This window comes from Mauremys mutica, chromosome 7 (assembly GCF_020497125.1).
Source record: "Mauremys mutica isolate MM-2020 ecotype Southern chromosome 7, ASM2049712v1, whole genome shotgun sequence".
Classification (NCBI taxonomy): domain Eukaryota; kingdom Metazoa; phylum Chordata; order Testudines; family Geoemydidae; genus Mauremys; species Mauremys mutica.
In genome coordinates, this window is record NC_059078.1 from 88,755,539 (window position 1) to 88,782,783 (window position 27,245).

At 42.8% G+C, this 27,245-nt stretch overlaps 1 protein-coding gene across 3 annotated transcripts in view; it reads right to left on the reverse strand.

The window, feature by feature from the left end:
• The window catches only part of PALD1 (phosphatase domain containing paladin 1), a 193,957-nt gene that overhangs the window by 150,356 nt on the left and 16,356 nt on the right, over window positions 1–27,245 (reverse strand). Inside the window, exon 1 of one of the 3 annotated variants that reach the window (XM_045022699.1) lies at window positions 23,348–23,694. The exons of the other annotated variants lie outside the window; for them this stretch is intronic. The gene's annotated coding sequence lies outside the window, so the exon portion shown is untranslated. Of the gene's footprint in view, window positions 1–23,347; window positions 23,695–27,245 lie in introns of those variants that run through there. 3 annotated transcript variants of the gene reach the window in all.

A 27,245-nucleotide genomic window follows, 5' to 3' on the forward strand; every position in this document is an offset into this window, starting at 1 on the left:
CAGCTGAGCTCCCTACTCAGCCACAGCATGAGTTTGCAAGCTTGTCTCCCTCCTGGCAGAGGGGTGTGTGAACAGCATATCCCCATCCCGGCATGGGGAGGAGGGGTAAAAACAGCATGTTCTCCCCCCACAGCAGGAGGGGTCAGGGAGGGATGAAAGCTAGGCAGACCCCAGCGTTGCTCCTGCTCCGCTGTCTCCAGCAGCCTTGGGCTGGCAGCCCCAGCATCTTGCTGTAAGTGGCTGCCCTGTGAGTGGAGGTGGGGACAGACAGCCCAGATGGCCCTATCTTTAAGACACAATACAGGCACAGTACAGTACTTGCCTTCCCCTCACTGCTGCCTGATTGGTTACTTCCAGTTTCACATGGTGTCCAGTTGACCAGTCAGTCCATAACTCTTGTGTTCATATCTTTGAAGTGCTGCTGTATTCTAATTCCTGGCATCATCACATAGGGCTCGATCCTGCCAGGTGCTGAGCATGTCTCGCCCCAATCCAGCAGAGCAAATAAGCACCAGTAGTCCCACTGAAATCAATAGGGCTATCCATGTACTTAAGTGGATCAAGACGGGAGTGACAATCACCTCACATGATGAAGCCTGTAGTCTGTTTAGGAATAGGACAGCATTCAATGCTTTGTGGCATACAGCTTGACTAGAGGTATTTGGAGGGAAATTGAAAAAAAGGTTTACAGAATCCACTCTAATTATCTTGGTGATGATAAATATAAAAATAATACACAGCACTTTAGTGTTTTATGTTTCCAATGTGCTCTATAAACACTAACCTATTAATCAACACAGCACCTAATGTACATAAGTAGGTAGGTAGGTAGGTAAATAATCATCTCTGTTTTACAAATAGAGAAAAAGAGACAGGGATTATGTGACTTGCTCAAAAGATGCAGAGGTGGGCCCAGATTTTGCAAAAATCGGATTGAAGGACTGGTTCCTAAATGAGCAGTGGAACTGGATTAGAAACAAAATTCATTATTTTCAACAAAATTAGGGAAAAAAATCATTATTTGTAATCATGTTAAAATGTAACTAGAATAAAAATTAATTAGGTTGGGTTGAAATTTAAGTGCCAAATCCGCCCTCCCCAAATCAGTTCCTTATATCATAGAATATGTTTTTTCAAGTTTATCCTAGGTCAGTCAGGTCATGTCACAATACCAGCAACATAAAAATAAAGATGATAAATATTTTAAAAAAAAAAAAAAACAGGATTCCTGATTCCTACTTTATGCTAAGTCCACCAAATCATGGTGGTGGAATGGTAAACCCTGAACATTTATATTCACCAAAACATTCGTAAATATCAAAGGCTTAGTTCACATACCAGGGTTTCTTCCAAAGCTCTAAAAGTTTGGTAGAGAATGGATGAAAAGAGATGCTATCTGTCCTTCCCAGTATTTTTAATTTAAGATAAAACCAAAGCACAAAGGCCCTGATTCAGATTTACACTAAGGCCCCTTTATTCCTCTCTGGCAGTGGTAAATGAGAATCAGGCCCACAATTTGCAATTGCATCACTCTAAGGTTTTCTAAAACTTTGCCCCTTTTGGAGGTCAGCCTACTAAAGAGAAAACAAGCACTAGTCTCGGCAGATACTGTACTCTTACTAGGACAACCTAGGCAATAATAACTAAAAATAAAGAAATACCCAAGCAGGAAGTGCTGGCCTACCTTGATAGGAAGAGATCACACAAATGGACAAAGACATTTTCTGTCAGAGGGCAATATGTTAATTGAGAGGCACACATCTGCTTGTGAACTGGGCCATTGGAATAAATGGGATGGGAAATGTGTGGCAGTAAAAACGGAAATATGTTATTGTGGAAGACAGTAGCAGTCAGAGGACTGAACCTGGAAGGAAGTGACTTAATCAAGCATTCTGTCCTCTGTTATTTCCCACTGAACATCCTGTGCATCCTATGCACGCCTCTTTAACCCTGTTTCACAAAGCAACAGCCTCTTAAAACCTACAGTGTATCCTCTTTCCAGCAGAGGGGATTTGGATGGCTCCTTATCTTTGCATTCCCAGCCATCACACTGCACTTCTTGTTTTGAACAGTGCTAAGCAAACAGCTTGTAAATACGGCAGGGTAAGATCAGTGAGTGAAAGTAGGGGAGGGACCTAAAAACAGCGGGACCCTGCTCTCTTTAACTGCAACTATTAACAATTGTTAGACCTGTTCCCTTCATTATACCACAGAATCCTTTTAATATTAAACTAAAACAAAACACACCCAGATCTGCTACCTTGTGCATTATATTCTTCCCATGTCACTGTAAATAAAGATCCTTTGGTGGACATGCTGCCCTCATCTTTCTCTGCAGAAGTTTGTGGTGGATTAAAAAAAAAGTCAAAAAAGAGCAATTAAATGAGACTAAGAAACCTCAGTCATTTCTCCTCTGTGGCTCCAGGATTATAAAAAGGGAAACTGGATGGCGGAAGAGACTTGTTATAGGATACAGAGCCCTTTACCACTAGAGCACTGTATCAGTAATAAGAGAAAGTAGCTGGCATTTTACACCTGGTGACTTAGGTGAAATGAGTTGATGATTCCAGCCCAGTGGTTTCTAGTGGGTTGATGGCCACATTATAAAAGATCACCTCAGTCAGTACCAGTTGGCACTTTTGGCAGAAGTTGCCATCCTAGCGTCTGAGACATGAATGAAAACAGAGTGAATTCTCCTATAGCCACTCGATGCAATCCCTCCACATCAGGACTGATGTACACTGAAAGGACAGTGTAGGGGAAGAACGCACTGTCCCTATTGTGTTTGTTCTGTGGCTAAGGTTCACCAAAGCGATCAGTTTGGCTCCTTTCACCAGCACTAACTTCTCGACTTTAACTATTTAAATGATGACGGAAACCAAGGAACATTATAGCAGTGGCGATAAGCTTTGTAAAAGTGGGAAAAGGAGGGGACAGAACATTAAGCATGCAGCCCTTAAGAGAAAAACAGGAAGATGGAAAGGACATTTTTTTCCTAAGTCAGTGCAGTAACCCTTGATAGCTGTGGAGTTAAGGCCGATCAGAGCCAAGAGACATCTTGTGCAGCAGGACAGCTATAGTAATGTGTGACAGCTCCAGCAACACTTCCAACTTCTCTAGGACTGTTTGTTACCATATCACTTCAGACCAGAATACTTCAGGTCTGCATGCATTTCCTACACAGAGAACATTCGCACTTTGCTTGATTTGAAGTTAGTTTAAGACTCATGAAAGCTGAGCCCATTATTTGTGCAATTTGCACAAGTGGAAGCTGCCACGGATCACCCCTAATCCTGACCTTCTATGAACCCTGGCATCACAAGTTCCCTCCCCACCACAGTTCTCTCATTTCGGAGTGACAGAAACCTTAATATTTCCAAGAATCTCTTGAGCAGAGAAGCCTTGTTGCACTGCGCTGTATGGTTGTTTTGTGACAGGCACCATGGAGGGGAGAAAAGGAGCAAAAAACCCACTCAAACAGCCAAACATCTGGAGAACAGTAGTCGACTAAATGTATTCAATTTCCACATTCCCTCCACCTCATGGAGGTCCCTCTAGGCATACTTTGTGCATTAAGCCTTCCATGCGTTTTGTGGTGAATGAAGGGAAGAAACTTGTGGTAAATATTCCCAGAAAATCTGCAGGGAAATACCAATGGAAATTAATCCTGACCTGAAACCTAAGAGGGGCAAGTTGCCATGAAAACAGGACACCAAGGAGCATTGCAAGTTTCCCCTAAAGAAGCTAGGATATCTGAGAGTCTGGAGGGACACACCACCCTGCCCCACACGAGGGGACGTGCCCAGCCTCGTTGAGAGCACGAAGCAATGGAAACTCTGTAGCCTCAAGATCATGGAGTTTTCCTTTTAGAATTTTACCTTACCTGGCTAATGACACACAAGGGCATGAACTGACTGTGTGTCTGAAAACAAACTAGCAAAAGTCAAATAAATAAATAAATAAATAAATCAGCTGCTAGCAACCAAGCCACAGATCTTATTTTTCCCAGGATAACACAGTGCTTGAATAAATTCCAGTAGATAAGGGAGTATCAGGCGGGAAATGGAAGAAGGGGATTTCCACATTTTTCCCAGGTGGCGAGGCTCATTTCTGGAAGGAACCATCCATAATGAGTGTTTATAGGAACAGGATTATTTTAAATAATTTTGAAAGGAAACATGAAAAGGATTCTTATATCTGAACTTTCATCTGTCTTGACAGCCCAGTACAATACTTTACAGAGAAACTCAGGCTGCACTGCAGCGTTGATCTTCACTTCTATTCCACTGACATTTTCCTCAGGGGTTGGAGTAGCTTGAAGATTCCTGAATGGCTCAGTTTCAGGCTTCGAGAGAGGCTTCAATCTGCCCTTCTTGAAAACAATTGACGAACACAGCGGCCAAATACAGTACATTCATTTTTAGGCCATTTTTCTAAAATGCTCTACACAATACTGCAGGAAAACCACCACGCAAAAGAACACGATAAGACCAGTTCTCTAGAGAGCTGATGTTATAACAAAAATGTCCACTTAACAGGTTGTTTATAAAGGGTGGCAACTGGATTAACTAGAAAGGAGGTGGGGGAAGAGGAACTGTACAGCTCTTTTAGAACTAGGGATTTTATTTATAGAATAAACACTGAGTCTCGTCTAACTATACTTGTTTGAGAATGTTGTGCTTCACTTGTTAGTCACCTGAAACTGCTGATATCATCATAGCAAAGTAAAGAGGAGAGATGCCAAAGTCAGTCAATACTGATCATGCCAAGCAGTGATTTGTTAAAAAAAAAAAAAAAAAAAAAAATCTCTCTCTCACACACACATACGCCCACCCCAAGTGTTGCTGCAACTGTCCCTGGCCCTTACACAGGTGATGGAGAAGGCTCCTTGCATTCTCCCTGTTTGCACTAGGGTCGGGGTGATGACTATTATTTGTATTACAGTATCACCAGGATGCACCGAGATTGGAGCCCCACTGTATAATCATATAGTAAACAGCCCTTGCCTCAGAACTTACAACCTAACTAGACAAAACAGCCAAAGGGATAGGAGGAGGGACTTGCCCAACAATTCAGGGGCAGAACTGGGAATGGAACCCACCCCTCCTGACTGCTAACTGCACTAGCAGCTCCCAAGCATGTGCACTGACTACCGTGGTAGCAGCAACTGAGTGCTATTATGTTAATTTAAAAATGAATGTTGCTATGGACATAGTAAAATTAAGGTTTATACATATGGCTATCAGTCCTTCATGAGTAATGGAATCAAGCAATTCTCTTCACTCACCACCAACCATCAGGCCCAGCCCAGCACACCCAAAACCAGAACTCAGACTCAGGCTCCCTGCATATCACCTCAAAAGCACCCAATCTAAGACAGGTCTGTTCCACTTTAACATTGGCTTTGTGGATTTATTAAGATTTAATCTATTGATTAAGAATTGGATTTAGACACAAACATCTTTAATAATTACATTATACCTTGATATCCTACCTCCACTGAGAGAGCTGGTAATTGAATGGAGACAGCTACAGCTGAAGACACTGACCAAACAATACCTAATGTCAGCATAGGAAGCAGAGTTGGAAAAACTCGATAAAACAAATTGCTTTCATTATGTATATGCAAGAGGAACAATCACTGGCAAGAGCTAAACAAAGGGCTTGTACTTGTTTTATTGTAATTTAGCGTATTTAAATACTCTGGATGCAGACTACATTTGTTCTCGGTGTTTATTAGTATTTCAAATGCCATGAAAAGTGAACTGCAACCATTTAGATTTTAAAATATCTTTTCCATTTGTATATTTATCAAGTGCCTGTGTCTCCTCTGCTACAATGTTGTCCAGTAAGTTCTAGCAGCTACACTTAAAAGACTTCACAGATACCTTTCCACCTTTGACAGAAGAGAATCCTTTACGGTTGACTATTTTTCCAGTCTCTTGCATAACAGCACTGCAAAATGGATATGCTACACCTAGATTCCCGCTCCCTCTGGGCGGACTCAAATAGGCCCTGTACTTGATAAAACCCAGTTTAAAATTAAAAAACAACAAACAACAACAACAACAAAAAACTTATGCTGTTGTGACCCTAACAGCATCCCAATGAAAGAGGGCAAGGGAGCTCCCTGATATCTGGTGGTAAGTGTCAGCTGGCCTGACCAGTTCACTGTACCTCAAGTAATGTCATAACCTGTATCTAAAAGGTCTCATGCAAGATTTCAATGGAAAGCTAACAACATACTGATTATTAATATTATTGTGTGCTGTAAGTACGGAGGGCAAATGCAAAATTACAAACATATTGGGAATTGTTACCAAACATATTGGGAATTGCCAGGCAGAACTAAGGGATAGTCTACACTGCGGCAGCACTTTAATGTGGCTTGTGTAGTCGCAGCGCAGCACTCTAAAAAAACGCACCTCCACGAGGGACGTGGCTCCCAGCACTGGTGCACTGTCTACACTGGCGCTTTAGAGAAAGTAGCAGCACTATAAAGTGCCAGTGTAAACAAGCCCTAAAGTTAGCCCTAGACAAGGAAGGTGTTTGTGCCACCTAAACGGTACATTAGGAGGAGACAATGGGAGTGCAATTTACATAGAAGATAAACAGGACCATCAAGCTAACAAGGGGAGGAGGTAACCATCAGCATCACTGCAGAGGGAAGACATTGCAGGAAACAGAATAATTTGCATTTTAGCAGACACCAGCAGGAGAAGAAATCAGTATGGAGCTTCCTTCACCACAAGACTCCATGCTGCCTTCCTCAGAGCTTGAACAAACTTTACTTTGTAGAGTAATCATCAGAAGACTCCATTTCAAAGATTGATTAGACCAGTGGTTCTCAACCAGGGATACATGTACCCCTCGGAGCACACAGAGGTCTTCCACAGAGTACATCAACTCATCTAGATATTTGCCTAGTTTTACAACAGTCCACATAAAAAGCACTAGCAAAGTCAGTACAAACTAAAATTTCATACAGACAATGCCTTATTTATACTGGTCTATATACTATACACTGAAATGTAAGTACAGTATTTATATTCCAGTTGATTTTTACCATATAATTATAAAACGAGAAAGTAAGCAACTTTTCAGTAACAGTGTACTGTGACATGTCTGTATTTTTGTGTCAGATTTTGTAAGCAAGTCGTTTTTAAGTAAGGTGAAATTTGGGTGTACACAAAACAAAGCAGACTCCTGAAAGGGATACAGTAGTTTGAAAAGGGTGAGAGCCACTGGACTAGACTGTAAATGAAAGGAGTGAAGAACCTCAAGTTATCTTTCATGTAAGACGACAAAGGAACTGAGCACTTTGGACTTTGTGACAGATCCCGACCAGAGGGGTTGTTCAGCCATTCTGATGAAAGGAAGAGTGGTAAGAAAACTACCTTGAACAAAGGCTGCAGCTTGTTTGGTTAAGACTAGATGCATTTATCACTTTGATTTGCTTGTAACCATTTATAACTTTGTCCTTTATACTTGAACTCACTTAAAATCTTATCTCCTTTTCTTAATAAACTTTTTTACTTTTAATATAAACCAACCAGTGCTGTGTTTGATTTAAAGTGAATGTTTAACTGGAGTTAATGTGGCAAGTTGTTGGGCTCGCTCTCTTTAAAGGAGCAAACAAATCTTATTATTTCTGAGTGTTCCAAGCTTTGGACCACGAGGTTTTGAGAAAATTGAGGAGTGTGTTAGGGTCATCTTGCCTGGTATAATCAGAGTGTGGCTGGGATGTGACAAGCAGACTGCTGGAATCAGAAAAGCTGAGTCAGAGCTAGACACAGACACTCAGTGCAGGCTTGTATACTGGCTGGGAGCGACGAGACAAGAGAACCACAGCAGCAGAAACACTTGGGGCATTCAGGGCAGGCAGTGACACAACTCCTCACCAGTCTGGATTGCACCCCAGAATGTGACAGCTGCATTATATTCCTGGCCCAAGCTTCACAAAATTATTTCCTGTGGAGTGTTTAGAGAAAGCATGTTGAAGACGGGCAAGGAAAATGTTTTTCTGCTAAACTCTGTTTGGTTACCTCATACCCACTGCACCCATTTGTCTATTTTGTCCACCTGTTGTGTTGTCAAACATGTAAATTGTGAGCCCTCTCCAGCAGACACAGTCTTGTTTGTATGGTACAATGCCTAGAATGAGGCCCTGATCCTTGCTTGGAGTGTCTCGGTGCTACCATAATTCAAATAAATTACCATAATAAATAGTAATCATGTATCCTGGGTACACTAACTCTTAGGCTGTCTATGCTAGAATAGATGGGACCCACCATTCAACACTGGTGCAGCTTCAGTGGTGATAGCAGTGATAGAAGCTGGACTATAAATAGAGCTCAGTCAGTCATTTTTTATTACTATTTTCTCAGCCTACTCTAAGCAAAACAGTTTGTTGTTAAGACGACTCACAGTCTTCCCGACAGTGACACGACCTCCTGTAAAGCCTGCCTGCCATCATTTGCAAGCAAAGAAACGTCTTCCCATTGCATGGATTTCTCTTTGCTTTGAGGACAAGATTTATCATATTCAGAATGGCTTCGCTACTTCCAGGGTGATAAATCCTTGCCTGGGAAAAAGCAGAGCCTGAGTTTCAGCCACTCTCACTGAGGTTCTAAACTGCTGTGGAATATTTGGGCTGTCCACCTACATAATTTGGGGTCATGCTAATCATAGCTGGCCTAATCTAGCAAAGGGACACTGGGACCTTTATTGGTATAAACCAGGGGTGGACAAACTATGGCCTAGGGGCCGCATCCAGTCCTTCAGACATTTTAATCTGGTCCTCGAGCTCCTGCCAGGGAGCAGGGTCCAGGTCTTGCCCCACTCCGGCGCTCCAGTTGGGGAGCAGGGTCGGGGGCTTGCCCTGCTCCATGCAGCTCATGGAAGCACCAGTATGTCCCTCCTCTGGCTCCTACACGTAGGGGCAGCCAACAGGCTTCACACACTGCCCCCGCCCCATGCGCTGCCCCGCAGCTCCCATTGGCCAGGAACCATGGCCAATGAGAGCTGCAGAGGCGGCGCCTGTGGACGGGGCAGTGTGCAGAGCTGCTGGGCCACGCCTCCGCATAGGAGCCAAAGGGGGGACATGTCGCTGCTTCTGGGAGCTGCTTGAGGTAAGTGCCACCCACAGCCTGCACCACTGACCCCCTCCCATGCCCCAACCCCCTGTCCCAGCCCCAATCCCCCTCCTGCCTCTGAATCCCTTGGTCCCAGTCTGGAGCACCCTCCTGCACCCCAAACCCTCATCCTCAGCCCCACCCCATAGCCCACACCTCCAGCTGGAGCCCCCACCCCCACACACACATCCCAGCCACCTGCCCCAGCCCGGAGCCCCTTCCCACTCACTGAACTCCTCATTTCTGGACCCACCACAGAGCCTGCACCCCCAGCCAGAGCTCTCACCCCCTCCTGTGCCCCAACCCCAATTTCATGAGTATTCATGGCCCGCCATATAATTTCATACCCAGATGTGGCCCTTGGACCAAAAAGCTTGCCCACCCCAATATAAACTGACAATGCCTTCCTTTAAGAGGACAAGGTGACGGCCCCACATAAGCAAGCGACTGGTAGGCCCATGCTCAAGAAATCACCTCTTGATGCTGACAGACTCGAGTCATCAGTCTGATTCTAGTCGTTTTGTTTTGAGAAGGTTGTACTGAGTCAGCTCTACTATTATATAGGATCCTCAGAAAGAAGGTGTGTGTCTTGATGATGATGATTTCCTCTTGATGATAGACAAATGGCAGGTGTTCTTTCATCAGACCCAGGTGGCGTAACTTCTTTGGGTATGCCAACACCGCAATGAAAAAAACCTCTGGGACCCAATCTCAGAGCCCAGACCAGCCAACTCTGGTTCACAGGGCTAAAAACAGCAGTGTTAGACGCTCAGGCTGGAGCCCAGGCGCTGAGACCCTCCCATGCCTTGCAGGATCTCAAAGCCCAGGCCCCAGCCCAAGCCTGAATGCCTAAACTGTTATTTTATAGTGCTGCAGCCTGAGCCTCACAAGCCTGAGTCATCTGACCTGGGCCAGCAGTGGCCATATTGAGGGGCCTTTATTACAGCATAGACATATCCTTTTCTTTCTGTGTCCTAGCTGAGATTTGGGCTTGTTACTTGGTTAAAGTTCAATGTGGATAAGATTTCTTCCACCCAGCCAACATCCGGAGAAGCAATATCTGGTCCCTCAACTGCAGCGAATCAACGCCTTTTGTTAATAAGGTTCACAATATAAGGATCCTGCTGTGTCTGTAGCTGCTCTTGGATTTCCAGGAAACATCGCCAGCCAAGAACACATTTTTTTCCCCATCTTTGCTTGTTGAGGAGGCCGTGACCTCTTCTACTACATATTGACTTCCTCATAGTTATCCATGCTTTCATCAACTCCACAATGGATTCACTTAATGCTCTCTACATGGGGTTACACTTAAGTCCACTCAAACTTCAGCTAATGCTGAAAGTGGCAGCCTGCTTACTTAGTGTTTCACACTCAAAAACATACCATACATGTGCTCCACAGTTTGCACTAAATTAAACATTTGTTTCTGGATGCGATTCAAGGGGTAGGTTTTGATCAATAAAGTCTATTTAGTTTCAGTTCTGGATACCTTGGAGATCATATTTCAGGCTAACAATGGACATCAGCTGAAATGCTCTAATTTATAGATCCTAGATTTGACCTCTGGGCCCTGGAGGAATAGGTTTTTTCAGTACAGGACCCTCAGCTTAGGAATTTGCTTCCCACTTGTTCTCACAGAGTCTGCGCTTGTTATAGAACTTATCTATTCACTCAGGCTTTTGCCTTAGTGTGGCCTGGAGGGTATGCATGCTGTACTTTCATTATGGCTTGAGAAAGCATTCTTTTGAGTTAAGATTTGGTCAATTTGTTCTGGTGTAATTGTAGTTTCATGCTTGCTGTGCCTGCACCTAGAGATAACAATAGATATGGTGTTATTTATTTTCTAATATATGAAGTGTAACAACCCTATAATTCCCTGACATATACGTCGGGATGGGGTATGAGGAGCCAAATAGACTAATCAAGGCAAGACATTTTGTTTTCTGCTGCCACCACTATTGTTAATGAGGAAAGTTGTGTATTAAAAAGGAGGGGGGCACAGATGAGGCCTAGAAACTACCATGAGGAACCACGATTAAAGAAGGGTCTAAAAAGACTACAGAAAGGGTTAAAACTGTAAGGTTATGTGCACATAACCCTTTGTCTTAAAAAGGGTTTTTACTATGATTATAATTATTGCATCAATCATTATTATAGAATAATTGCTATCACTAGTACCTAGAGGGACCTTGACCTGCCAGCTGGTCCTTTTTTATTAACAACAGTGATCAAAGCAAGGTAATGCTCCAGGAAAACCCCTGATCAGTTTCAACCCAGCAATTGCAAACCAACAAATACACACATACATTACATGTACGTATATACACATGCAATAAAAGTTACATTAGGACATTTTTCAATAGCCATGGTGATAGCCACAACAGAATGTGTTTACACACAGCTTCTTTTGTCCAGGGAGATACATAAACCACTGCCCAATAAAGCACTAGCATTTCTAAAATTTTGAAAGCAAAGGCTACAACAAACAGGTTCTCTCTAGCACAGTCTTAATGTCACAGCAACAGATGAGATGCTACAGAGAAAGACGAGTAATGAGAGTGTCCCCAATAGACGTACAATTACTATAGGCCCTGTCTCTCTCAGGCTATGTCAACACTACACACCTTACAGCAACACAACTGTACTGCTGCAGCTGCGCCAGTGTAAGGTCTCCTGTGTAGCTGCTCTATGTCAACAGGAGAAAGCTCTGCCATCAGCATAATTAAACCATCCCCAATGAGCAGCAGTAGCTATGTCGGTGAGTGACTGTCCACATCGGTGCTTCTGTCGGTGAAACTTGTGTCAGTGTGAGGGGTGGTTTTTTCCACACCCCCGATCGACAAAAGTGCTAGTGTAAACAGTCTCAGAGGGTAAGGGCTTGATTCTCCTGCCATATTTGTGTAACTCCACTAATTTTAGAGGAATTACTCTTGAATTAAACCAGTTTAAGTGAGGTCAGAATCAGACCTGAAGTTGTATCTCAGACATTGAAAATAGTTTATTGATTCAGACTTCCCTGCACAACTAACATATGGTAATAAAAGGTCTATCACGTACACATGACCACAGTTCCTCTGTGTTTTACTTTAGTAAAAAAAAAAAAAAAAAAAACAGAATTGAGATCAAAGTATATCAGGAAATCAGTACAGCGATATTAGAGCAGGGGCAGTACCCATAAAGCCATCTTGAGATTTATGAGTGAAATTCACACTTCCTACATAGAACCTGGCCCTCCTCCATACCAGGGGTGAATCTCACCCTTGTGCTCCAGTAATCAGAATATGCCACATTCTGGACAATATATAATCAGAGGCACCTCCTCTGCCTAAGATGCTTTTTCCAGGCTGTCCTTTTGTAAAGCATTTATCGCCTATTTCAAATCTTCCTTTTTAAGCAAAGATCTGGCACTATGCCAGAGATGGTAAAAAGATGTTTTAGGAACAAAACTTGAATATCCTGGCAACAGAACTTGGGCAAGACCTACTTTTAGTTGCTGAACCACTTCACACTCTAAGAAAAGAGATCAATAAAACATCACTAATGACGACTAATAAGATCACAGAGACCCTAATATCATTTTACCACTTTTCAATGAAAAAGGAGGTAATATAAAATGACATCAAACCTAATTTCATACTGGTCTTTTAAAACTCTTTTCTTCTTCCAGACCCTCCTCTTTCTATAACAAGGCTTAGAAAGGACACTAATTTAATTATCTGCCATTAACACTGTTTGCTTATTTGCACAATGAAAATACACTGCCCAGTTTCTAGCCACTCAGCTTCTAGTAAAGTGCTGCAGTACTTGAGTTGCAGAGTCTACCAGGGAATTGGCTTCTTTTAAAAACCCACTTTTTCCACTGGTATTATAAACCAAATGTACATAGAAACATTTCTGTGGTGCTTTAGATTTAGTTTTCATAACACTTCAATCTATGGAGAACCTAAATTAATTTTCATAACTTCCATCTTTGATTTATAGATAACACCTACTGGTTAGCAGAGATTGAAGGGCATCAGACTGGCAATGTTGATAATCACGTTGAGAGTCTGTCACAAAGTCAATAGCATCTACAAACAAGATGGGGGACAAGATACAACCTTGTCTAACACCAGTGGTCATATTAAACCAGTCTGTTAGCTCCTAGTTTATCTTTACTGCACATTAAACATTCAGATACAAATTCCTAATAATTTGAATGATTTTGCTGGGGACTCCACAGATGCATATTATCTGCCACAGTGATTATCTACCTGATGAAAATCTACAATGTTCAGGGCTACTGGCAACTGCCATACATTGTTTTGCTGTACAATACTATGCAGGATGAAAATCGGCTCTACATAGGGTGACCAGACGTCCCGATAAAAACAGGACTGTCCCAATTTTAAGGAGTTTGTCCCACGTCCCGACCAGAGTACGGTTGGGACGCCATTTGTCCTGATATTTTGTTTCCTGGTCTTCAGCAGCAATTCAGCAGAGAGTCCTTCAGTTGCGGACAGTCTTCAGCAGTATTTCAGCAGCGGGTGCTTCTGTCTTTGGCATCAAGGTTTATTACCAGCCGCTGAAATACCGCCGAAGACAGTCCGCAACTGAAGGAGTCTCTGCCGAATTGCCGCCAAACTCCTGGATGGGTGAGTGTTTTTAAAAAAAAAAAAAAAAAAAGTCCCCCCCTGCAGCGGTCCCAATATTTTCCCCTTAACATCTGGTCACTCTAGCTCTACACAAGATCAATTTGTTTTAAGAAAGAAAGAAAGGTTATTTTCCAAGTCTGCTTTCTATGGTACCTCTCCAACCACATCACTATATCAGGATCCAATATGTTACCTCTCAAACCCTCTACACTGGTTCCCTATCAAATACATAGTCCAGTCTGTAATCACTGCCCTGATATCCCAGAGCTTAGAAAACTACCTGAAAAATCATCCTTCCCTCCACAACCACGGCCTCCCAGGAACTCTGTTCCATTGGAACAACTCAATGGTCTCCATGTAGGATGTGGAGGGGAGGGATAGCTCAGTGGTTTAAGCATTGGCCTGCTAAACCCAGGGTTGTGAGTTCAATCCGTGAGGGGGCCATTTAGGGATCTGGGGAAAAAAATCTGTCTGGGGATTGGTCCTGCTTTGAGCAGGGGGTTGGACTAGATGACCTCCTGAGGTCCCTTCCAACCCTAATATTCTATGAAAATGGGCTCTGAGAAGCCAAGAGGAATAGCATTCATGGCTAGGAGGGCTAATGTTAACTATTAAGGAGGGTGGGGAGGGGGAAGGAATAAAATACATACATGCAAAATCCTAAATTGTTTTCATTAGAGACAAAACAAACTGTCTGGTCCTTGACAAGTGAAAATCAGCTTTCATAACAGTTTGCTTGCCTCAGTAAGTCTGTCTGTCTCCAGTTCTCATCTGCAGGAAATAAGTCACTCTCTTTCAAAGTCACTTCAGAACCACAGAGTGCAACATCCCCAATGAACTTTGCTTTCCATTGTCTTCCCCCATGTGAACTGTACCCAATTGTCTGTATCCAGCCACACTTGGCTGCTGCTCTTAATGGGCTGGTTTTTTTTTTCTTGGTATACTGCAGCAGTAACAACAGTGGTACATGAACTGCAGTCTATTTGATGTTGGACAGATGTCCAGTTGTCGTTCTGGTTTCAAAAATATTTCTGCGGGGCTTTGTTGTATTAAGTCAGAAAAAAGTAGCTGTACAATGTTGGGACCTCTCCCTTAGAGAAGGGTATATCCAATAGAAGCAAGCTATTAATGTGCAACAATTATTACTATTGGTATTATGGTAGCACCCGACTACCTCAATGAAAATCAGGGTCTTATTTTGCTAGGCGCTGTACAGACCCATAGGAAGACTGGCCCTTGCCTGCAAGAACTTCTACATTAAATGAAGACAAGACACAACTGGTAGATGTAAAAACAATAGGAGAACGGAGATAAGGACAACAGTTACAAGATCACAGAGTTACTAATGGCTAGCTGTGTATACAACTTGATAGTTCCAAGGCATTTTTGAGAGAGAAAGAAATTAAATAAAGATATATGATCAAATACCACTGACCCTCTTCTTTTCCTGTAGGCATCATGGGAGGATTAAATTAAATCTTTGTGTCTGCAAATATCAAATTGATCCACTGAAACAGTTCAGAATTCTACCAACCAGACCACTATAGATATCAAACATAATTTGACCAGATATTATGGCAAACAGTCTTCAGATAGTTATCTGACTTTGCTGTTTAATGGATTCTAGTCACCTGAAGCCAATAAAAAAAAATTATTACTGGTGCAATAGACATTTGAAGATATTGTTTTTATTTATAATAATGGTAGCACTCAGCAGACCCAACCACAACTGGGGCTCCATTGTGTTAGGCAACAAACAGACACATGCTCCCTGAACAGTGCAACTTATGATATACAAGCTTGGGCAAGAACAAGCAAGCCTCTACTATTTTTGTCCTTTTACTGTACTTTTTATGTATTAAATCCTTTGGATACAGAGCAACTTTCCCTACACAACATATTTATTGTTGGATCTGCCTTTAAATAGGAAACTGTAAACAGATAGATTGAAAAGAAGTCTCATATTCACTGTACAGTCAGCTGAAAGATACAGTAGTCCCACGAGAAAAGCTGCAAGAATATGTAGTGTCTTTCCAGCCCATCAAATCCTCCAGCCATTGTCTTGTATTCTGAGGAGAAAGTTTTAAAAAGACTCATCATACTACTTTGCAGGATTCTAAAGCAGCAAGGGCTAGGTCAGACACACATACCTCACCTTAACTGTTTTTAAGGAGACAGATGTCTGACATTTGGAATCCTGATCTTGCGTCTATTAAGTCAATGAATGTTTTACCAACAACTACTTCAATGAGAGCAGGAACAAGCCCCTATATTTGAGTTAAGCTTTTAGTACTTTATGAATGAAATCTAAAGAGACACACATCATGCTTATGCAATGCATTCCCATTTGAGTGTTACCATCCCAAGACATCTAAGAAAGGATATAAAACCCCAGGATAGGGACACTAGAAATAGTCTAGACTCCAAAGAGAAAATCTTCTGTCAAAAATGACACCCCTGTAACATCCAACTCCATCTGCATTTCTTTAAACCAAGTCATTTGTTCATTCTTCCTGCCAACATAACTTCAGAAAGTTTAAATCTATTTCCACTCGCCATAATGGGAACTCCAAGTTCCACTGCCCCTTCAGAATTTGTGGCCCAATAATATTTCCAATCCATGGGATCCCATCAGGGTTTTGGGAGAGTGAATCATGTAAAAAGCTGCATGTCTACCAGTTTAGCTATGCTGCCAAGGACTCCCTTTTGTCAGAGGGAATCCAAGACAGCAGCTGCTGGGGAGCATGTGCAGATTTTGCAAGCCACTGGTCAAAGCACCCACCACCCCCAATCATTACTTAGATGGCAGCACTATATGGCCTTCAGTGGCCAGGCAGCCTAGTGGCTAGATCCTTGGTTACAGGGGCCATAGGGGGACCTGACCCCCTCCTTCTCCCTCAGGACCTAGCCCACAGTCTTGTGTCGCTCAACCCCTAAACAGGGGAGATGGAGCTTTCTCCCAGCTCTGTGTGTGGGGGGGGGGTTCAGGGCCTGTTTTCCTGGCCTGCTCCCTATGCAAGTCCTTTAGTTTGGGGCATGGCCCCGCTTAGTTCAGTTGCCCCACAGTTGGGGCTTATCTGTAGGTTCCCCTCGGCAGAGGAAGACTCACTTGTCTCCAGTGGCTGCGTTGGCAGGTAGGTTGCTGGTCTGTGCCTTCAGGCAGGCATACAGATAGCTCCTGCCTCTTCGCCAGTCAGCCCTTGACTGAACCAGGCTCCCTTCTTTTCTCCCCACTCCAGGCTTGGCATTGGCTGCAGGTATAACGAGGTGGGTCTAGCTGAGCCCTGAGGTTTTCTTTAACCCCTGCTGTACCTGGCAGAAGTCCCTCTGCTCTTTCACAGGTGTCCTCAAAGTGAAACACATTTCTTCCAATAAAATGCTATTTAACTTCTTACAGCAATCATTAGTGAATGCCAACAAATATCCCTACTCCTCCAAAAGCAGCACTGCACTAGCTGGCAAGGGAAAGGAACAGAGACTAGTTTCCTTTTGTGGATAAAGCAGACCATTTTACAGAAGATCATGCCACAGTATGGCCCTGGTTCTTCCTACATGGAGACCAATAGCACAGGCCAAAATAAGAAGCTAGATGACAGGAACAACCCTCCATTAAAATGAGTGGGGTTTTTGACCTAGAGAAGAGGAAACACCCAAGCAAACCCAAGTGCTAAGTGCCAGCTAAGGCAACATGAAAAGCTTGTGTACATAATATTCAGCTCAGAGAGCACACTGTATGAGAAGATGCATATTTGGAAACTGAAAGCTATGATTTTGTTCTATTCATAGCTAACCACCACCTCCCCTCCTGATTAGAAAGTTCTGAAAGCAACAAGGTGGATCAGTTTACAAGCCACGCATGGTCTTTCCACATTGCTGCAGCGCACACAAGAGACAGTTGTTTTTAAACCGGGTTCTTACAAGCCACACCTTTTGCAAAACAAAAAAGTTTCCTTTTCTCCCTTCCACATCTTTGAATTCAATATGGGGGACAATGAAAACCGACTCTCTCTCTCAACACTTTCATAACAAGTTGTTTAGGTGTATTCAAAACAGTGAAACTACTTTGCATGAATGTCTCTGAGACTGAGGCCATGTCCACACTTCAAGCGCCGTAGCAGTGCCCTATCTATTGCCATTGTAAGTTCGTAACATAGATGCATACTACAGCAACAGAAGGGGGTTTTGAATCATTGTAGGAACTTCACCTCTCCAATCAATGGTAACTAGGTCAATGGAAGCATTCTTCTGTCAACCTAGCTGCATCCCCACCAGGCGTTAGGTTTGCATACTATAATGCTCCTGCGTGAATTTTTCACACCCACATGCTGTAGCTATGTTGACTTACATTTTAAATGCAGACCAGGCCTGAATAGTCCAAGACCCCAGACAACAGTTTCCTGGCTTCCAAGGAGGAAGGTTCCCCACTACCATGTCACTCCCACCCCAGGCTACAGCCAGGGGCATTAAAAGAACACCCTCAACCTGAAAAACCACAGTTTCATCCAAAACTTTGTACCTCTTATTTACCCATAAGATCTTTATAACGGAAAACAAAAGTTATTTTCCTGAAGTTCCCCCCCCCCCCGCCCAATTTGTTTACTTTGTGCATTAGATAACATCTGGTGTACACATCACTGATTTGTTGGTGGCAGACTCATGCGCTACACTGGAAGGAGCTCCCTTGCACACCAAGCCACATGCTCTGCAAAAGGGTGTTAACCACCACCAGCAGCAGCACCAGAGCTGAAACTGAAGCAGCAGCAGGCAGGCATGTGTACAGAGAGAAAGGAAAGAGTTGGGGGGATGGGGATGGGGCAGAGGATGTACAATGGAGAGGGGTACCCAGAAGAACGTTATGAGCACAGTTTGGGGGCAGAAAAAGCCTTCTGAACATTTTAATTCTTTAAATAAAAACAATAAAACCACGCTCTATGGAAAATGTATTTTATTTTTAGATAAATCAGTTCTCCCCTGCCCTTTTCTCCCTGTCCCCCAAGACTGAGTTCATGATATCCCTTTTAATATAGGATGCTCCATTCTGTCCCTCAGAGGTGTTCACTTAATTCCATTTGATTTCAATGGGACTTACATGCACGTATGAAAAAAGCAGGATTTGACGCCAATGAAAATCATTTTAAGATTTCCATAGGAGATTTGCCTTTGTGAGGAATTTGGGATTGGTTAAATGAGACATTCCATGTAAGAACCATTTGGGTACCTCAGTGCCTCATGTTCCTCACACATCAGGGGATGCATAAGTCTAGTTGCAGCCAAAGTACCAGTTATGCTCCTCTGAAATGCTGTTGTCCCACTGCATACAGGCTGCAACAGAAAACAACTCGACTTGTGGCAGCTTATGATGGTTTCCAGCTATATAACGAAGCATGTACAAAAGTATTGCAAACTGCACTCCTAATTGCATGCCAAGCCTTCTTTCTTCCCCCCCAGAAAGCCTTCTATGTGCCTGCTGTGTTATGCTTAATCTGTGATGTGTTGTGCAATAAATTACCATATCCTTTCCACATACATGAATTTAAGACTCTCTGCCATACACGTGTACCTAGAGTTCTAGAAAAACTAATATATTCTATTGCATTTCTGAAAAATAGTATGTGATCGCACAACTAAAGACTAACGTAATACATATGTATTAAGGGGCAGAGTGAAGGTTGTGCATACAGTCTTCACTGGCATTTTGTGACTTGAGTGCAATTAACATTCTCTTCACACTACAGATATGGAACTGATGCTATATCATAGTATCAAAACACTACATTTGGGTTATTTTATAATTTTCTTTCACTAAGTTTAATGCCCCCAATTTTCTTGCCTTCCTCCCCACCCATTTTGATAGGAGGAAGTGGGGATTGTGTCCTCTCTTTCTTCTTCCTCTATCTTTCTTCATTATTTAAGTAAAGGGAGATTCCAGCAGCTCAGGGCTGCCTAGAGGGGGGGCAAGTGGGGCAATTTGCCCCAGGCCCCACAGGGCCCCCCACGAGAACATAGTATTCTATAGTATTGGAACTTTTTTTTATGGAAGGGGCCCCCAAAATTGCTTTGCCCCAGGCCCCCCGAATCCTCTGGGCAGCCCTTGAGCAGCTTCTCATTTCTGTGACGGGATGAGTGTACACAGAGCACTCCTGCACTGCTTCATGTGAGTCAGGCAGGAATGCTGGTTAAAGGGACACCATTGACTTAAATAGCACATTTCTGTCTGGAAATTTCTTAGCTACTGTTGTAACAAGTGCAAGTACAAGGGCAAGTGGAGAAAATATTTTTCTCCGTTTCTCAGTGTTATTATGTGTATTTGACAGTACTTTGCGTATAGCCATTTTCACCATTTCCCCTGTAAGGTGAGTTTCCTCTTTTCTTTGTGTGAGGTTTTCACACAGCAACAGGAGGGAGAAAAACTACTTTTAAAAAACAAACATGTGATTCCAAAGCCACAAAAGTTGGCAGGGGTCGGGGGGGCGGCGGGGGGGGGAAGAGATGTAGGACCTGAAATTACCTATATCTCAGTTTTTAAAAACTGACAGGATTTCATATTGATGGTGTCCCTTTAAAGCACCAAACTGGTCTCAAGAGATCTGGGTGTGACTCCCGGCTGTGTAACAGGCATCCTGCACAACCCTGGGCAAATCATGGGGATAATGACTGACACACACACACACCCATAAAGTTCTTTTATGGAGAAAAAACACTAACTAAGAGCTAGGTATTATTTAGGATCTGGTTTTTCAGAGGTTCTGAATACCAACAGCCCCCACTGGCTTTGCTGGGGTTAAAAACCAAGCTATTTTTCCTCAGTCTTCATTTACTCCTTTGCAAAATGAGCATTAATATTACTTCCATCTCATAGGGATATTGTGAAGCTTAATTTACTAGAGCTGGAAAAATGCTCTAATATTAATGGATGGGAGGCATTGGAGAAGTGCAAACTATTACCAACAGCAGACCTACAGATACAGAGAGCTGCATGCCAGGCTCTAGAGAGTCAAACAAGGGTCACAGGTTGATTCCCATTAATGTTAAGAACCTCTCTGGCAGGAATCAAAGCCAGCATGATTAAATTAAACTGGAGACGAATAAATTTCAATGGCTGACTTTGTTTCTTCATCTTACAGTCACAGACATCCGTGGCAACTAACATCACAAAGTGGTCCATTCTTAACTCAACATGCAGGATGCTTCAGCACCATAACCACTTGTACCACTAACCTCCGAAGGGCCTGGTTCTACTCTCAGAAATGTGGATGTGTTTCACATACATTGTTAAAAAAAAAAAGAGAAAAAAAATCAATTATTTGTGCACATATTGATTTTACAAGATGTGCAGCAATGAAGGTCTATACATCACAGAGTCAAACTGGTTTCCGCATGTTCTCACTGAAATCAAGCAGATATAAGGCAGTGTCACTCTAAAGAAAGAGAATGTTAAATGTATACACATACAGTATAATATTTTGATTTAATGCCCTTTTTTTGGTAACAGCAGCACTCATTTTTAGCCTACGTGAGAGACTAGTCCCCTTCTCTCTTCAACACATGGACATTTTTTTTCCAGACAGATGGAGCTTATCATCATCCTCGAAAGCTAAAAATATTTTCTGGTAATTCTTGCTGCGTTGGATGAGGACAAAAAAACTGGTAGACTTGGGAGCACTGGAATGCAAGAGTATGTGCATGTGTTATTGCAAGAAGTGTGTTAGAGCAGGGCATATTTAGAGTGGGCTTCTGCAAAGCATAGTTACGACCAGGGACAGTGTCGTTAAATACCATGTAGATTTACAACAGTGTCTGCTGTACAGGGAAGAGTTTCCTTTTGGGGACTGGCTGGGTTGTGTTTAATTTAGTATGTAAGAAATCAGCCTGAACAGACAATTGCATCACCAAGGCAAAAGCTCCTAAAGTGCTGTCATGATGTTTGTGACTTAAAAGCAACTTTATAAAGTATAAATTTTTACAGAACTGAAGCCTTGAGACCAGCACATGTATACATGGGTGTGCAGTGCTGTTTGTATGGGTGGGTGTGTCTCAGGCTGCGCGTCTGCAAACGTAGGTGAATGTCTGTGTGCCAACTGTAGAGGTTAAGTAAAACCACATTTCCTATCCTGTAATGCAACTGTTATCACGCGACTGCTTTAAAGTATCAACACAGAAGTGCTGAACATCTACAGCACCCATTGACTTTCAACTGCAGTTGTGGGTGCTTAACACTCCTGAAAAATCATGCCCAAGACAAGCCCTTTGATTTAGGTATCTTAAATTCATGCTGTAAACAGAAAATAAAAATAATCTATTTTCTAGCCACTCTGCACATATGTCTGCTCTATTATCATTAATGGAAGTAACAGGTGCCTTAGGCACAAAGAACTTGTACCAGGCTGAAGGACTTGAATTATAAGAATGCCAGGCCTCACCAACTGTATGGTACCAGGAACGAAACTGGGTAGCTTGTGTTGTATATCTACCCCCAAGGGACACTGCAGCCCACAGAAAGACCAGTGTATATAGCTAAAAACACACGCTAACACAACATCTGTTTTAGACTGAAATGTTTACAAACTTTAAAAAGCAATCAAAGGTAAATGGAACACAGAATAATTAATAATTTACATTTACACAGCACTTTTCATCAACATATACGACTAGCTACATAAGCGTACACACACACACACACACACCCCTCTCTTTCTGTCAATTCTGAATTTCTATACTTTTGTTTTCTGCATCTCAGACCTGTGAAGATCCTCTCCCCAGATCCCTACAGTCTATCATTCACATTTTAATCTCTCTGCCATTCCTAAAAACACATATTATAGCCACCACCATCCTTCTAAGGAGGAAAGGATACAGTTCCTTTCAGAGCCCATCAAAGCTGCTCCATAAAACATTCAGGAAGTCACTTTTGAGCAACACAGGGAACACCTTTTCCACTCCTCACTCCAAGGAGTAAAGTCTGCTGTCTCCACAGCAGCATTTTGTTTTTTACATAGGCAGAAGCTCATTATAAACCTGATGGTCCCCGGTGCAGGCAAAGAAAGACATTAGAGCCTTATATTGTATTATTAGGCCACCCTCTCAAAGAAGCACTAGTTACCTGGGTGCTTTCCTGCCCCTGCAAAAGAGAGGGGCAGAAATCTAAATATTTCCACAAGCAGTAGGCCAATAACTAAGATCTCAGAAAGACAAGACAGGAAAACTTTCTCAGTCTCACACATGAAGATAGAAGATATGGAAGCCCTGTGCTTGGCACAGCTCACCCATGCTGAGAAAGCAAGGAAGAAAATCATTCCAACATCAGAGACTATAGAAATAATACCACGGACAATGGAGAGGTAAGGGGAGAGAGAGAGTGAGAATTTTGTTGACAAAGACCAAACACAGCAAGAAAGCCGAGTCCATCTGAAGTTGGCAAACAAGACCTAGTTAAGTCCCAACTAATCTCTATGAAAGTAGCACAACAGCATCACAGAAAATGTTTTCACCCCTCACGCACAAAATTCTCAATGTGAGGTGGTAGGGGGTTCGAACTCATCCAAAAGGAGAAAAAGAACCTGCATGGAGCTGCTACAGTACCTGGATTCTAGCAGCTCCGAAGGTCATTCAGTTTCCTCTTTCCTGTGCTGGCGGGGCGCAAAAAAAACAAAAAATCCTGTAAAGCTCAGAGCTTCAGAAAGCAGTTTCCCCGCACAGGTTTAAACAGATCCTCTCGCTCTCCTTGTAACTTCTCAGAACAATCCATTGAGGGCTGCTATGGCGACGAAGCAGTTAAACCCATCATTCTGGGCTGATCAAGGAGCCAGCAGGAGAAGCAAAATCTGTAATAGTTTGTTGTCAGTGATCAAACCCTACCCACTGCCAGCAAAAACAGCACCAGCCAAGCAACAGGCGCTGGCTCATTCGCCCGCTCTCTCACTCTGTGAGCAGAACAGCCTTGACTGTCTGTGTGCTGGAGGATGTGGGGGCGGACTTTAAAGAGGGCCAACTCCGTGGGCCTCTCTCTGCCAATCAAAGGCCTGGGACTCCTGGCAACAGCAGTGAGTGCAGTACATGGGGACTGCTGCAGCAGGACTAGCTCAATGCAGGCCATGATGAAAGAAAGGCTCAAAGGCAGGAGGTCTTCTTCCCACCTCGACCCCTACCCTCACCTACCAGGCAAGGCAGCACTGCACCTTACTGACAAGAACAGCTGGCGAGCGATTTTAGTCTCAGTTAACATTAAAGTGTAGAGTCACTAATGTTTGATATTTAAGCTGTTTGATGTTACCTTCTTTTTATGCTGCCCATTTCAAGGGGCCCTCAGCTGCCCTTTGATTGGAAGGGGGAGTGTAGTAGGGGTGGGGAGCAATAGCTATTTGTCTCTTCATCTGGATCTCGCAAGTGCTTGGAATCAATGAACTGCCCAGATCAGCAGTCCCAGGGTGGACAGAGTAGGATCAGTGTGTCCAGCCTAAAACCAGACTCTGTGAATGGTAAAAAAGAGGGAAAGGGGAGGAAAGGGTCACAAATTTTTTCACTCCTGCTATGTCAAAGGCACTACCTGGCAGCTGCACACCTGAGTTACAAACTGCAATTTCTTACCCATTTAAGCATAAAAAAAATGAGAGGACAGTGATCAGAGCATGTGACATACACAATCCAGGCACTGGTCTCAATCCCACAGTGTGAAATTGCTGTTTTGAGTAGGGAGCTACCCCACTGATTGTATTAGAAAAACAAAATTATTCCTTCCCCAAATGCACACATGTGCCCAGCTGGAATTTCTCAGAATATCTGAAGTGAGCTTATTGACGAGGTTAACAGTTAGAAGCTTTCAAATTGGCCACTTTTTACTACCTTTTAGAGCATTTATTTAGGTCCTGCTGGATCAATTTGCTGAAGCTAGAAGTGTCATGCTTACCACACATGGATAAAGTTTACACCACACTGTGATTTCACTTCAGCCTCACTTGACTCACCATCCACACTTGCTTTCCTTCCCTCCATGCCTCTCCTCCTTTAACATCTCACCTCCCTTCCTACCCATTTATCTAATCTTCCTCTAACAAACTTACACCTACAAATAAATAGATACATAAGTTTTTAAAAAGGCAAACAATCATGGAACTATCATGCTCTGTGGAAACCATCACACTGTTCACTCTGCTTGTATGTTATATTCCTTTCCCCCACCCCTTGTCTATCTTGTCTATTTATACTGCTAGCTCCTCCAGGCAGGGACTGACTCTCATTCTATCTTTCTATAGCATCAAGCACAGTAGGGCCCAGATCTTGGTTGATCTCTAAACTCCTCCCATATAGGATCTGTGAATTTCTTTTTTTAAAGTATTTACATTTTTCACCCTAACTCCTTTCATTTATACCAGGGCATTTGACCACAAAGTCAATTTAGTGCAACCAGGAAAGACATTTTATTACAATGAATTCAATGCAAAATGCATCTAACTGAGATTTACAGGGTCCAGGATAAATCAGGCCCCTCTTCCTCTGCATCACACACTGCAACCACATCCCTTCTTGCTGGATGTCTCACCTACCCCTTGTTTCTACGCTTCCTTGTAGTTTTTAGTGTCCCCAGCCAGCCAGACACCCACACACATTCATTTCAATTCAATAATACTTCACTGACATGACAAACTATATGAATAATGCCAAAGCATGAGCCATACAGTGTGCTCCACTCTCTCTCAAAGGGAGGAGCTATTTGTCCAGGATAGGGCAATACCCCTAAAGAGAAGCAGTCCCCCTACAGTCTCTCACTTTTTTTCATTAAGTTTGCACATTGTAACTGTACTCAATGAGACTACATTAACAAAAAAATAATTTTGGATCAAATTTAGAGATCCATTTCCCACTAGTACTGTCCACTTCATGCCAAGATGGAACCTGTGGTCAAACTCCATTTTTGAATGGTGCTGTCTATGTTACTTAGGGCTGCAAATAGAGACGATTGCTCACTAATCTGTTCACCATTGCATAGTTCTCTGTTTTCCTTTCAACACCCTGGAAGTCTACTACACACACACTTTGTATCTCCAGTGTCTCAGATCAGCTACCTCAATGGCTGGTGACTGCAGGGAACCTAGGTTCCAATACAATGTTAAGTCTCCCGCTCCCTGGTTTGGTGGGTGCACAATACATTGCTTCTACAGAGTCACTACTGACAGCTGCTATGTGAACAGCTTCTGCTAGCTGATCAAAAGATGGCACAGCGTGGGAAGGAGAATGCTCACCGGCTACAATGGTGGTTGCCTAAAGGCAAAAACAGAGCAAGAGCTAGGCATAAGCAGACTAAAGGCTATATTGCTTAGGGCCCCAAGCAGCAAAAGTGGGTGCCATTCGCTTTTTTTAAATATGTGTTGTTTGTGGATGGGCCCCCAATGGGCTAGCACCACCTCTGGGCAAAAATATTATAAGAGAAGCAGACTGATGGTTCTCTCAAAATGAAAAAAGGTGGAGAGAACCTCAGGATTCTGGACTAGATTTAGTTGTACTGAAAGAATATTTCAATGGCTGAAGGCAATCACAACACACATACCCATTCCCTACAATTCCTGAGTCCCTGTATAGGCATACAGGGAGCATACTGCATGGTGTCAGGGAATCTTCACACAGAGGAGCCAGGTAGCCATCTCTTCTCTCCCCACCATGCCCAACTGCAGTACTCTAACTTCCCTGCTCTCCTTCCTCTATGCTTCCCATTTAATGGAAAGGCAAACAGCAAGGCTGTCCCTACCTTGCACAATAGAGGGAAGTCACATTCCTATGGAACCCGGTTTTTCCCCTATACCCTACAAAGTCCTAGCACCATGCCACTTGTATCTTGCTGCAGCTTACTATCACCCATTATAGCTGATTCACACAAAAGAAACAAAATCTTTAAGTTTTGTTTGTTCTCATTTAGGGTTTTCTTCTTGCTTTTACTCCTGGCCCTGTGTGATCAGGGTCCCAGTGGGGGCCAGCTGAGGTCACTCAATTAGGATGAACTGCAAAGAATGGGGCAGATAATCCCCAAAGCTGGTGGATATTTTCAATACTTAGATTTACCAAGACAGCATAAAACAGCTTCTTTATTACCTCACTGGTTGTCCAGAAGTCAACAACACAGTTCCCTTGAAGTAACCCAGCCTCAGGCCTCCATCCAGATATCTTCATTATATTTGACTTGGGTTTCTGAAAATCTGATTTTATCATATAAAGGAAAAGGTTCTACCAATCCCAAAGGATCAGCCACATTACCTCCCAGGTTAATGGATATTCCAGATCTTACTCAAATACACGCATGCAGCCAATTCTTAACTAAACTAAAATTTATTAAAAAACAAAAGAAGAGTATGGTTAAAAGATCAATATACATACAGATATGAGTTCAATTCTTGAGGTTCAGATTCATAGCAGAGATGGTGAGCTTTGTAGTTGCAAAGATTTCTTTTAGAATGTAGTTCATAGGTTAAAGTCCATGTCCAATATTATA